General features: G+C 39.3%; 1 non-coding gene across 1 annotated transcript; it reads left to right on the top strand.

The window, feature by feature from the left end:
- The first annotated feature begins 14,800 nt into the window (after positions 1 to 14,800).
- Positions 14,801 to 14,875, top strand: Trnas-cga. Its single transcript has one exon. It is a non-coding gene; the product is annotated as a tRNA-Ser (tRNA).
- Positions 14,876 to 15,461: the final 586 nt, after the last annotated feature.

Genomic DNA, 15,461 nt, shown 5'->3' with positions numbered 1-15,461 from the left:
CATAAAGAAAAAAATGTATAGTACTATAGATGTAAATAGGAGGATATGCATTTCCGACGTTACAAGCGTTGGTACGACACTGTCTAGAGGGGAAAAAAAAGTTAGAGCATGTTCTCCGATTGAACTGACTCAGGAGAATACGTCCGTATATCACATGATCCAGGAAGCCAAGAGAAGTCAACAAAAGTTACTTCATACTCTCAGTGATGAACAGGGGAGGGAATACGATCAACAAGTCACAATAAAATATTACGTTGTACAACATTGTTCAGATTTTTAAGCTGAGTCGGCAACTGATTCGACGGCAAGAGAGCCACTTTTATCCTATATTCAACCCATGATCAATCCGACTGAGAACGCCGACCTTGTAGCCAACGGAACTGATGAAGTATTTACCATAATCAAAGATTCGTCTCCAAAGAAATCGGCTGGTTTAGGTGGCCTACCCATAAATTTTATGCTTTTTTTTTTCGAACGTGATAGGACCAGAGCTCACCAAAATATGCAATGAATTATTGGGAGACGTGCAGATGCCATCTCAGTTTACAGATGGACTGGTTGTCCTGATCCCCAAAAAACCATTAACTTTACTCAATTCTGACTGTAAAATCTTCACCCGACTCATACGTAATAGAATGAAGACTGTACTGCCGAAGGTACTTGATTCTTATCAAATGAGTGCTGTCCCAGGCTGTTCCCTTTCTATGACACTCTATGCAATTGCCGTAGAACCATTACTGTTAAACCTGTATCACAGGTTACAAAGTCTACAGGTTTTGGATACGAAAACCATGTGTCATGCTTATGCTGATGACATCAGTGTAGTAGTTAACACGCAATCAGAAATTTAAATCATTCAACAAGTAATCCATGCTTACATCACTTCTTCTGGAACCAAAATCAATTAACACAAATAGAAAACTTTACCTGTCGGATCCCATATGGAGAACATTCAAATAATATGGCTACGAAGGACAGAGAAGACGAACCATTTAGGTATGATTTTTATGTTAAATCCACGAGACGTGACCGTTGCCGACTGGGACCATAAACTCAATATATTTAGGGCTACTTTCATTGAACACAAAACTAGAACGCCAAATTGGATACAGAGAGCTCAGTTGATCAGCAGCTATGCCCTAAGCAAAATATATATCACATCGCAGCAGTGTTAGCAGTACCCAAGGATATAGCGCACAACAATTTTAGCTGCAGCGTATTGGTTCATCTGAAGCGGAAATATCTTTAAAGTGACTATGCCAACATTAGTATTAACGCGCCCCACTGGTGTTTTGGGCGTCAAAGACATCCAGAAACAATGCATTGCCATATATATATATATATATATATATATATATATATATATATATATATATATATATATATATATATAACGTATCCACAAAATACTGCAGACATCCCATCCGACAATTACAAAAACGTTATTCAACAGGTTAGCCCAAACGAGCAAAAAGGCTCCAGTCGACGTTCGTCGCATCGGCGCTTAACTCGACTACGTCCGGACTTAGTACCTGGAAACGAGCTATATTCAAGATACTTCACAGCAGCTTAACACCAGAAGGACCTATTACCACCTCACAGACACCATAGAACAAACCCTGTGGAAGCAATACATCCAGCGGCCAACTGGAGTAACATCTGGAAAAATATTAACAATTCCATCCTCCACTCCAAAATAGTGTCCACATGGAATGGCGTTGTGAACTAGAAGGTTTACACATGTGGAAGAACTGTGTAATACCAAACTGAAGCAGAGTCCGTACTGCGATAATTTCCATACTGTAGATACCTTGGCAAACATCCTAATCTGCCGAGACCAATTCCACATATGGACTAGAAAAAACCTCGCAACAATTACTGGTACTACAGAACTGCTACAACACTTAAAGTACTTCAACCAGACTAGAGATTCTTTCCTGAAACAAAGAACAATAGCCACACTTGGATTATCGGCTAGTTTGCACATTTTGCAATTCAAATGGGTTCAAATGGCTCTGAGCACTATGCGACTTAACTTCTGAGGTCATCAGTCACCTAGAACTTAGAACTAATTAAACCTAACTAACCTAAGGACATCACACACATTCATGCCCGAGGCAGGATTCGAACCTGCGACCGTAGCGGTCGCTCGGTTCCAGACTGTAGCGCCTAGAACCACACGGCCACTCCGGCCGGCAATTTTGCAATTACGACTATACATACGAGTATAGACGAGTATATACAGTACATAATGGAAGAGCACCATAATCTTAAAAAGAATTCGAAATACAAAGCTTTGTTTCAAAATCTCTCACTTTACGCTTAGCCATTGTGAAGAGGTAATTTTTGTTTGGCGTATAACACTAAAGCGTGCCGCTACAAAGTTTGCATCATTTTAAATAAGTTGGCACAAAAATTTTATTGTTAGTAAGCCAAGCCAAGGTACCCCATGACCACTAATTATGGCAGAAGCCATGACATGGAAAAAAATGGCTAGCGTTGCTGCCTCTGGATCACGGGGCCGGATTCGATTCCCGGTTGTGTTGGGGATTTTCTCTGCCTGGGGCCTGGGTGTTTGTGTTGTCCTCATCATTTCATCATCATTAGTGACAGTGGCTAGGTTGAAATGAGTAAACATTGGACTTAATGTTTTAAACATAGTTGCTTAGTTCAGTGACCTTTTACAAATTAAATTTAAAGCAGTTACAGAACTCGGTCACAAAATTGAAGCTTTCGACCAGATTTAAACACTTCTATGAGTGCCTTCATCAGACATTGGCCTGTAACATAATTACAAATGTATGGGAAGCAAATTTTTATATAAAAGTGTAAGTACTGACTAACAATAAAAGGAAGAAACAGTACATACATGTCACGTATAAGATAAATATCAAGTGAGAGAGGTTTTAGTCACAAAAATTTAAAAAGAATACATGGGAGGTGAACCACTATGGGATGTGTAAAAATTGGGACTTCATACTGGCGATGATGAGCGCACAGTTGAGCGCACTACAAACCAAATCTCACCATCCAGAGTGCATTCGACCATGACACACAGATTCCACCCCAGAATCCATGGTCTGGGGGCTATTAGTTACAAATCTCTAACACATTCGGTATTCTTGCAGGGTAAAGTAACCTGTGTCCGCTAATTGCACCGGTTTTTACCTCCTCTATACTACATACTACTGGCCAAGAGAAGTCTACTAATATCAAATACCAGCCTTAATATGAGGAAGAAATTTCTGAGGATGTACGTCTGGAGTAGAGCATTGTATGGTAGTGAAACATGGACTGTGGGAAAACCGGAACAGAAGAGAATCGAAGCATTTGAGATGTGGTGCTATAGGCGAATGTTGAAAATTAGGTGGACTGATAAGGTAAGGAATGAGGAGGTTCTACGCAGAATCGGAGAGGAAAGGAATATGTGGAAAACACTGATATGGAGAAGGGACAGGATGATAGGACATCTGCTAAGACATGAGAGAATGACTTCCATGGTACTAGAGGGAGCTGAAGAGGGCAAAAACTGTAGAGGAAGACAGAGATTGGAATACGTCAAGCAAATAATTGAGGACATAGGTTGCAAGTGCTACTCTGAGATGAAGAGGTTAGCACAGGAAAGGAATTCGTGGCGGGCCGCATCAAACCAGTCAGTAGACTGATGACCAAAAGACAGAAGACAGGTGACGTACTTTTTCAGTTTTTCAGCAGGACAATGCACTTCCACATACGGCTGCTGCAACACAGCGTGCTCTCCCTGGTGTGCAACAATTGCCCTGACCAGCACGATCACCACATCTCTCGCCAACTGAGCACATATGGAACATAATGAAGAGGGAATTTACTCGTTCTCCAGATCCTGGAAGAGCCATTTCCGAACTGAAACAAAAGACGCAACATGCTTGGAACAATCTATCGCAGGATGCCATTCAGTACCTTTATGGTCGTTTTCATGGAAGAATATACGCCTGCAATGCCGCCAAAAGGGAAAACACTGTGTATTGACACAACTGTTTAGACACCTTTTCTGTGACATATGTGTATCATTTGGTCGGAATTAGTTATGCTTTACTCCTACAATGATGAGCTACCTGTTACAGTAAAACGACCTTGTTTTTTACGGTGTTGCATTTTTTTCCGGCAGCGTATTTTGCTCACCAGGCAATGATTTAGTTGTCATTTCTCGAAGCGCTCCAGTTGCCAATTGTATTTAAAAGCTTGTTCAGCTTCACTCAGGGCAGAACGAGTATTTCTCATAATTATTACCAGAGCACTCAACTGTAAATACCCTACACTCGGAACGTCGAACTAAAACCCCAGTATTCGCTGCTTCTGTAGTTTCAGATTTCTGTATTTTTCATTCCTAATAAATACTGCATTGATATTACTCCAGTTATTAAAATATTTCTTTCTCCCCGTGAACCTGTGACCTTGCGTGTCTCAACGATATAGACAGCCGTACCGTAGCTGTAGCGCCATCGGAGGGGAGTGTGTGTAGAAGCAAGGCTAACATATGACTCTTGGAGAGTAACCTTTTGGGTAGTTGCTGGGGTATCAGTCTGGCTGATGGCCTTACTACAGGCTTGTTGCGTGTCACCCATTTTGAGACTTAAATTTCATGGAGAGAGCAACAAAGGTAAGAGACCTCGTGAACAACAGTAAAGGACACTCAACGCTCAATAACCGTTCAAATTATCATGAAAATTATAATAAAAAGTAAAGAATGACGAGGTGCTTCCAGAACACGCATAGCTTTATGAAGGTAATTTGTTCGCAACTACACATCTTACTGTTCACAACGATTAAATTTTCATGGTGTAGATGGTCGATTACGGAGACCCAAAATTAGGGAAGTTATCCACGTTAAGAATCAAACCACACTGGTGGGTTATCGTAATAAAAATCAGTACACAAGCATCTTTTCGGTGCACACAATTTTATTACGACAATGTGGTTCGACTCTTAACGTAGATAACTTCCCGAATGCAAGGACTTCGTAATTGTCCATCTACGTTATGAAAATGTAACCATTACAAACCTGAAGATGTGTAAATACTGTCGTGAATCGGGTAGTTGCGAATAATGCACCTTCACACAGCTATGCGCCTTTTGGAAACACCTCATAATGATTTCTTATTGCTATTCACATTCCCAATGTTATTTAATTAGTACATTGAGCAAGCAATAAAGGAAGCGTAGAGGAAATATAGAACGTGATTTAAGAAGCAGGTAGAAGAAACAAAGAGTTCAAACTTTGAGGACTGCCACGGAAGTAGTGGATTTCCATGCAGTCTTGAAGAAGTAGTGTTGTCCTTTCAACGGAAAGACAGTGCTGACTCTTGACATGCATACAGGTAATGGGCCACAACAGAGCAAACCCACAGCAGAGTCAGTCGAAATTTTGAAGAGTATTGGTAGGTAGGTCATCACAGAGCAGACCCACTGTAGTCCTGGTAGAGATTACGGTATTGGTGGGCCAACAGAGGTGCAAACCAACTGCAGTCCTTGTAGAATTAATGGTATTGGTGAGTCAGCAAAAGTGTAGACCCACTGTAGTCCTTATATAAATGGCCAGCAGCCACTTGTTGCGACTGAGAGTCTTGCGGAGAATATAGCAAGCCCATAAACCACCACTTGTGCACTCACAAAGTTTTTGAAATTGTCCTTAGAACCAGCAATGCTGTTATCCAGTCCCTTGCTGAATTATTAACACACGTGCAAACACTAACAGTCCCTACTTCTCACATATTGTCCATATACTATGACCAACAGAAACGTGTGCAGTGAAATGTAACTTACAAGTTAATAATAAGATGAACTGGTGTCAATTACAATTTTATAACATGAGAATACAATTACAAAGGTACAAAATACATCATTAAAGAACATAACAATACAGATAACATTTGTAGTACAGGCTTTACAAAAGAATCAAAATAACATATCCATCAGAGTTACAGGAATTATGACATAAGTAAATATGTAAAATAATGAGAATAGTTTTCGAAACATTAATTTCACACATGAACATTGAAACAGAACAGAATTGTAAACAACTTTACAAAGAAAATAACATATTATTAATAAAATTTATATTTGAGGATAACAGTATTCCTCCTCATAGTGAATATAGCTTAGTACTAGAAAAATTCTACAACATAAATCGTAATAGCTAAACACATAAAGACAGGAAAAACACAAATACACAAGAGTACACACACATATAGCGGAATAATACAAAAGGAAAGGACAGGGTTTGTTTTACTGCAGTATTTTGCAAACAAAACTTCCTTTACTTCTTGGAGATCTCCCTTCATTCATCATTATTCCCAAAAAGTCCTATCTATACCTGCTTTCTGTATTCTATTCATATTTCTTTCAATATAATTATTTCTCAGTGTACAATACTCATTTTGGCCCAAATATTTTTCATATAGCTTTGCAACGCATTCTTTACCTATTCTCCATAGTCAGTTTCTTATATAGTCTACCCCTCTTAAGCTAACTTAAATCTACTGAGCTCAGATGCTAAACTAAGGGATGAGGCAATGCAGCAGCACAAAACAATTAACGCAAACAGCAATGAAAAAAATGGAAATTTGCAAAGCAAGCTACAGTAAATCTAAATTACCAAGCAATTCAACATTACAACTAATATGAGGCAATGCGCAGCAAACAAGAAAAATAAATCTGGTTTAGCAGAGTAACACAAATTGAAATTCAGTAGCACTATGCCTGGCAACCAACAACAGAAAATGAAATAAATTATACCTAAACATGACAAAGCTCAAGCAGAAAAAATAGTACACTAAAAATGGCCATGTCTAATACCTGTGTCACATCTTAATACTAGAGTGATGCATCACAATTTATTCTACAAAAGAAATTACCAAGTACTTGAAAAGAAAATTATGAATGCAGTTCCTGTGAAGGTAAATGTCGTTTTGTGCTCCCTCATTTTTTTGAAAAAAATTATTATTTACTCGATCTGTAGACAGAGAATATTTATATTAGTACATCTACAAAATTTAATTTAACCAATGCTGCAGTGCAGCTAGAAACTAGATATCAAATGAAATAAGCAACTATGTACAAAGTAAAGCATAAGAACATCATTCAGTAGTCATTAGGCATTTCATAAGTTAGTAGAAAAATCTCTCAACTAGAGAGACAGTAGTCATAATCAGGTGTATAGACATAAAAATATTTCTAGGCATTTCAGTAAATATCATAAATTAAGAGCTCCACAGTGTAATCATATGTTTTTAAGTTCGACCATGTCGTTTTTGCGATGCTTTCTACAAAGGAACATCAATAGTGAGGATTATGGCCTCCCCTTTTTTTTCTCCACCTGTACCTCTGAAAGGCTAATGGCTTTTTTTCGGGCGGCTGTCGCCCAGGTGGGTGCCCGCGACGCATTACGTGCAGGTGGTCACTTAACTTTCTTACGGAAATATTTACGACAGCAGTTTCCGCTACAGTGACAGTCTCACATAAAAATATTTCACAGGTCAAGAATTATCGTTGCAAATCTGTAGAAACAAAATCCTATAAATATAAGTGTCCAAAAAAAATATTCGTCAGCATTGTGATGCAGTCACGCATTTACGCACATTTCATAACTCTTAAAGTACGATTCTTGGTTTCCAACATACTTCTTATTCCTCATATACGGTAGCATCATCTTATTGATCATAAACATATCTCAACAGCATAGTACACATCGTCGTCGTAATAATATCATAACATCTCAGTCAATTCTCAAAATCGTCGTAGCTTCCTCCAATAATTTCAAAACCTAAAAAAAATTCTCTGCTCATTTCAATAGTGTCATCTACCTCAAACGTACTTTAAAATCATGCTCCCTTACCAAATATATCATTCAAAGCTCTCATAGTATCACAATGGTTCCGAAAAAATATGAGCATTTCACAAAGTACAGACAAAATACAAGTTCATAAGTGTGAAGTTATCCAACTGTGTAATTGCGTAAACATCTGTCACTGATGTAATAAAAAAAGTTTATCTCTCAGTTACATGATCAGATAGCTGTGTACTTTGTGTGTTAGAGAAATATGGTACCGATGTGTAAAGTTGTATAAGCAAATACCATATTAGCTAGGGTTCCTTGTGGTTGCCACACACATGGTACACAAAGTAAGCGTGTACCCCCCTGAGGATTAATGTAATTATACCCTCAGGTGTTACAGATTACAGCAATGGAATGAAATGTATCACGGAAAACTTTCTTTGTAATTCAAAAATCTTTAAAAATAAATGTTTTAAGTACAAAATTAATCACTCAAATACGTGTACTGTAGCGCTAAATGTGCGTCTTGTTGCAACATAATCTGTGTGGAAGTGTCGTAGTTATCGTCCTCCGAAAGCTAAGTTCTGCAGAAGTCAATGTACTTACCTCATAATACACAAAAGTGAAATGCTTTGCGTATAAATGTCTTAGTTATTACGCTTATTGCCATGATGAGGAAAGTACTGTGCTGTAACGTATTGTTGTGCTATGGAAAAGGCAGTCTCATTGTAGCTATACCACAAAAGTTACTACTAAAACCTGTTTTACTTTCCAGAATAATTCAGAAAAACTGTGCAGATATAAAACAGATATAGCGCAAAAGCAACATTGTAAATTGTCACTCATTAGTAGCGTCGTGATAAAATCGTGTATCTGTCACATAAACTAATCACTCTGTCGTCTGGTATCTCACAGAAAGTACTTTAAACCCAGAATGTATTTTCAAGTAAACCAAAATGTTGCATTAAAATCTCATTAGCACTACTGGTAAATGTTCTAAGTATGTGAGCCTTATAGTCGTTATGTAATCGTGCAACTAACAAGCAAGAATGTACACACACAATAACACTGTGTCGTCTGTTCACAATAACAATGCATTCGTAATTTCTGTTTCAATAAGTTCTCTTGGTTCTTGACTGGATGTTTCACTTCAAACCTTGTTGCATGTTAACAGATTCTAAGTCTGACAAGCATACTAGTAATGTAAAGTGAAAAATTTTATAGCAAAGACTAAGTTAAAAAGCAGATTATCTATCAATAAACGGTTTTACATGTGAAATCTGGTATAAACCTTTACTCTTCATAGCACTCAGAGTTTGAACTTGAATGCAATTGTCATGCGGTATACGTCGGTAAAGAATACTGGAATTTTTCTGAAGGTTAGCGTCTATGTTATTTTTCTCTGAGCCAGCCGGCGCACGTGGGTGCCTGCGGCGCGAGTCATTGTCTGTCTCTTTGTTGGCGCGCGTTGTTATTGGGATTAGGAGACCTAACTTCTACAAATTCACGCTGTCGAAAGTGCCCTGCTCTGTTTGAATCCCGCCAGTTCTGATGCAATTCAGGTCTGTCGTTACGAATATATCATCTGTCGTCATGTCGGTAGATTCTGTAGTTTCTTCCTTGTCGGTCACGTGGTGGAGAATTTCTCCCTGAATCGTAACTCCGCGCTGAACTGTTGCGTCTGAAGTTATTCTGTCTTCCCTGGTAATAATTGTTTTGGTTCCCATATTGTCTGTTTCTGTGGTTATCTCTGTCATATTCATTACCACGGAGAGGTGATCTTTCCCTGTAGTTATTAGTACTCTGCCAACGGTTGTCATACGGGTGGTGTCTGTTTTGGTCACGATTTGTGTTGTGAGAATAGCCTTGTCGTGTCAAGTTATTACTTCTTTCATCGCGGAATTGCGACGGATGTGACCTGTAATTGTTGTGTTCCTGGTTTCGCGTTCCGCGATTGTCAGTGTCAATTTATAATTCTTGTAAGAGTCCCTGAAATGCTTCAATGTCGTCTTTGCAACGTCCTGCCAAAATAATATGTCGTAAATGTTCAGGCAGTTTGATTAAGCAAATGCGGATGAGTTCTGAGGGGCTGTATGGGTTTGACAGATACTGATTCTTATGCAACATGTCTTCAAAATATTTCATAAGACTGGAAAATTCAGATTGTTCGAAACGTTTCATCATTATGATGCTATGTTTTACTCGGTCTTGTGTGGCTTGAGACCAATATGCTGAGAGGAAGGCATGGTAAAACTCTCCTTCACTGTGGCAGTCGTGAATGACCGATCGCATTCTTACAGCTGGTTCATTCTCTAAGTAGCCACACATAAATTCTAATCTGTGTTCTAACGACCAGTTGGGAGGAAAACAATGAGAGAATGGATGGAGCCATGCTTGTGGATGAATGTCGTTGCCAGAATTCTTAAATGTTTTGAATTTACGTGTAGTAATGAACAGTTTATAGTCAAAATCATCATGTCGGCGAGTCGCATATCGGTCATTGTTAGGTCGTGTCGGCCGTTCCATCTCAAAATTCGGTGCACATTGCCAATTTCTTTCATAATTTCCGAAATGCCCTGTGTTATTATTTTGCGTCTTTTCCGTATTTCTAAGTCCCTCTTCCCGTGTTGGAGCGCGAGTGTCCTCTGAAATACGAAATTTTTGTATTACTTGCGCCAACTGATCTTGTACTTCCCGGATTTCTCTTTTGTATTGCGTATTAATTTGATTCTGATTTTGTTTGAATTTCCTAATTTGTATGCACTCTTCTGTGTCATTCAGATTATCATCTACCTTCGTAGATAAATTATTGAACTGATCCGAAAGTTTGGCTACTTTCTCCGATAGTGAACGCATTTCCTCAGTGTGTTTTTCTGAACCAAGTTTCAGAGTGTCCATTTGTGTTGAAATCGTATCTACTGTGTCCTTTACGTTTTCCAGAGTTTTTGCAAGTTGCATAACCGTATCGGTAGATGCAACTGAGTCAATTTTAGCTTGCAAGGTGTCGTGATTTTCATGAACAATGGTTCGCAGTTCTTTTATGGCTGCTTCGTGATTCTGTAATGCATTTTCATGCCGCGAAAAAATAGGTTGAAAATGCTCACAAATTTGTGTTTTTACGTCATTGCAGACTTTCTGACATTTCGATTCAATGTTATGTAACTCAGTAGTTAAATCTTCACGTGTTTTTTCAAGTGTGGTGTCTAACTTTTCAAGCTTTTGCTGTGTTTGTCTCTGATTTTGTGCCAGTGTGTCTAACTTTTCAAGCTTTTGTCCCATTTGTTGCATTAATTGTAATAACAATGCACTGGTGTCCGAAACATGTTCCTCAGTGCTTTTCGGCAGTGAATTTGCACCGGCAACATTCACATTTTGACAAGCGGAAAATGTGTCTTGACTCATTTGAGAAAACGGTGAGAACCCAAAACCTGAGTCTACAGTATTTGCAAAATTGTGTCCTGTCATTCCCGATTCCTGAGGCGAGCTGTTGCCGACCGATCGATCGATAATGCGTCCCTCTTCACTAATTGTTTCACTGTCCACGCCATTGTTTGCCGCCCGCTCCATTTCCCTATGCACAGTTACCAAATTACTACTTTGAATGTCTGTTAATTCATTACTCTGCGGCGCTAACACACTGCTTTCGTCTTCACTGTCATTTCTCAGTTTACTTTGGAGCCTAGTATTACGTTTTTCACACGCCATTATTGTCACAATATTTCACACGACAACACAGAAAAGCACAATTTGAAGAGCAAAAATAAGAGAACACATTAACATAACACTGAAAATAATATCTAGTTAATTGCAGCTGCGAAATACTTGGTGCAAATTTACATGCATGCCACAACTGTTTTACTGTACAACAATGAAAGACTGCAACTACAAAGGAGATTTTGTCTACAATTGCGCGCTAGCAATAAACAAAGGCTACACTAATTACACAAACTACAAGAAAAAAAAATCAGAAGATTCCAGTGAGGTATCCTAGGCCAAGGGTCGACATATGAAACGTCCCCTTTGAACAATTATACATGACTGTGCTTAAACTGACACACAATATTTTGTTAGCGCAACGCAATCTGACTTTCAAAATTCCCTACAAAAGAATGGCCCTGACTAACATTAAACTATACCTTTCACAAATCACTTACCTCACAAAAATCTTCGCTGCTCAAGCTACTGCAATACAGCGAGCGCCACTACTGCCAGCTAAATAAAAGATGCAAACTATGGAAGGCACTAACTACTGATAGGGATAGTTAGCAAATGAAAGATATTAATGGAGAACAAACAATGTATTTACCTTGATATCATCATATATAAATATAGCAGTTCATGACAAATTTCAAAACTCCGCCATCTCTCTCCCCACATCCACCACTGCTGGCGGCTCACCTCCAACTGTGCAACGCTACGCGCTGTTCACAGTCAGCTGCCTAACACTACAATGGCGAGTATTACAACAATGCAAGCTACCCACAGGCTGCACACAGCACAGCCAGTGATTTTTATACAGAGGTGGCGTTACCAATAAAAAAACCTAAACAGCCTACTTACAAATCAGACGGATTTGTAATGTATCCACAACCTGCGGTAACAGGTAGCTCAGCCTGTTCGGTCAGAGAGCTGTTTAGCCTCTGTAATTAAAAAACTGAGTGGAAGGATCAACAAATGATCTTGAACGGATGTCATGTGGCGTCCGCAACGACCAAACACAACGATCAACAACGAACAAAATGCAAAAAAACGAGGGTTAACTGCCCTCTGTAATAAAAAACTGAGTCAACGGCTTAACACTGAACTTGAACGGGTGTTGTGGGACATCCGCACCGAAAAAATGCAACGAAAAGAAAAAGGCTGAGTGGTAACGTTTTTGCCTATCGCGCAGCGGTACAGGGTTCGACTCCCGGCCGCCTTGTAGATTTTTCTCCTCTTGAGGAGTGGGTGTTGTGTTATCATTTCATCGTCTCCAGCACTCAAGTCGCCTAATGTGGCGTCACGTGAAATAAGACTTCCAACCCAGCGACGGAACTTCTCTGATGGGGACTCCCTGCCGGCGATGCCACACGATCGTTTCTTTTTGCCGATAGTTGACTCATTTACCTGATGTTCTGTTCAGCAATTTTCAAAAAAATGCGTCTATTCTGACGAATAGCGAAAGTAAGTGAATTACTGAAAGTTATAACGCTATTATTACGCTATTATTACGCTAATAACGATGGGAACTAGATAAATGTGTGGTTGTGTTCATTGAATCCAAGTAATTAACGAGAATTTAGCTTCAGCAAAACTGTAGTCATGTAATGAAGTAATACGGTTGTCTGCTCGTATTCGTATTTGAGCAAAAGTTATGAAACTGATTATGTTGAATAACATATGAACTACGCAATAATTAATGAAATTTCTCTGAACAGTGACTGTCAATGCATGCAGATGAGAGAGAGAGAGAGAGAGAGAGAGAGAGAAAGGGAGAAAGAAGGAGACGGAGAGAAAGTTTGAAAATGCGATACATTATAAAATGTTTGTAAGTTAATTAACGTCTGACTGAACACTTTTTAATACAACTACATCTACATGCTTACTCTGAAATTTACACTTAAGTGCCTGGCAGAGGGTTCATCGAAACATTTTCATACTACTTCTCTACCAATCCACTCTCGAATGGCACGTGGGAAAAAGGAACACCTAAATCTTTCCGTTCGGGCTCTGATTTCTCTTATTTTATTATGATGATCATTTCTCCCTACGCAGGTGGGTGACAACAAAACTCAAAAGCAAAATTCATTTACTGTGTGTGACAGAGCACGCGTTAGTAACAGAGATGTTACTTCACCACAAGTCATTGTGTTTTGGTTACAATAATCATATCTTTTCAGTAAATGCAACACGTTACCCGAAACACAGGAAATGTTCTCTAAATACGTCGCAATCAGGGATAATGGAAACAGGCAATGCCGAAAGTATAAAAGCCAAAGCTCATACAACATAAGATAAATATGTAAAGTTACATTGAACTGTTGAAATAAATTATGTACAAGGCGTGCTGAAAAGTATTGCCTCCGAATTTTTCTATGTGAAAATTTTATTAACATTCTACATCTGCATTATCCATGTGTACACATTTGCTTCCCAACATAGTCATCCTGGCGACGAACACATTTCTCACAACGAGGGACCAGCTTTTTGATACTGTCACTGTAGAATGTTTGTTGACCGAGCCACTATCTCACATATGCTTGCACTGCTTCATCACTGTCAAAGTGAAGTCTTCGAGATATGTTTTAAGTTTTGGAAACAATTGAAAATCGGATGAGGCCAAGTCGGAACCGTGTGGAGGATGATAGATGACAGTTGAACCCACGGCGTCGCATTGCTGCAGGTGCCGCAGCGCTCGTGTTTGGTTTGTCGTTCTCTTGCTGAAGGGTGGGTGCTCAAAGTGTGGACGGACTCTTCGAACTCGCGCTTTCAGAAACTAGAGTATAGCATGCTGCTCCTCAGGCACGCACTAAGTAACGTTACAGACAGCTGCAATTGGTAGCCCTCTAGCGGCAGAGGGTTAGAACTTGCTTCAGTGAAGCGGGAAACTCGACTAAGTAATGTACGTGATAATTAATACCTTAACTGATGTTGAGAACAAAACAAAAAATTCGAAGGCATTACTTTTCAGTACTCTCAGTTTGCCAGACAAAATGATTTGTGTGGTTAATAAATCTTTTCCTCAAAAAGATTGTGAAAGTACTTCCTGGCAGATTAAAACTTTGTACCGGACCGAGACTCGAACTCGGGACCTTTGCCTTTCGCGGGCAAGTGCTCTACCAACTGAGCCACCCAACCACGACTCACAGCCCCTCCTCACAGCTTTACTTCTGCCAGTATCTCGTCTCCTACCTTCCAAACTTTACAGAAGCTCTCCTGCGAACCCTGCAGGAAGGTAGGAGACGAGATACTGGCAGAAGTAAAGCTGTGAGGACGGGGCGTGAGTCATGCTTGGGTAGCTCAGTTGGTAGAGCACTTGCCCGCGAAAGGCAAAGGTCCCGAGTTCGAGTCTCGGTCTGGCAGGCAGTTTTAATCTGCCAGAAGTTTCATATCAGCGCACACTCCGCTGTAGAGTGAAAATCTCATTCTGGATTATGAAAGTAGTTATATTTGCAAACGTCGATGACCACTTTCCATGAAATCGTAAATTTTCAGGTTTCACTGCGCTGACTAAATGTGAGATGTACTGTCTGACCCTTTCACAAATTGAAAAGCGTTAAAGTGACACTAGATTATTACAATCATGAGAACAGGATTCCACATTTGGCAGTGACCGTTTGGGATACTTATTAACAATAACAAAACTGATAGTTAACACAGTGTCTATAATGTTCAATGCTGATTTTAATACGCTGGATAGTCTTTTAGATTTTTAAATTTCTGAAATTGCACAGTCTTGTTTTGAAGTGGCGTATTTGTAGGGGTGACGTAACGATTTGATGACAACAACTACTACGCAACAGGCCCTTCCTTCCATTTACCAGTAGAATTAAATATATCTGGCCACAGAGTACCTCTTGTACAATAAAACTCTTGAAAATCTTCAGAAATAATTACTGTACTATGGCCCATATTACTGCTTGTTATCTTCATAATACTTTGGCCAACA

The sequence above is a fragment of the Schistocerca americana genome, chromosome 3, assembly GCF_021461395.2.
Source record: "Schistocerca americana isolate TAMUIC-IGC-003095 chromosome 3, iqSchAmer2.1, whole genome shotgun sequence".
NCBI lineage: Eukaryota > Metazoa > Arthropoda > Insecta > Orthoptera > Acrididae > Schistocerca > Schistocerca americana.
Note: the sequence above shows the minus strand (reverse complement) of the source record. Positions and strands in the feature narration are given on the sequence as shown.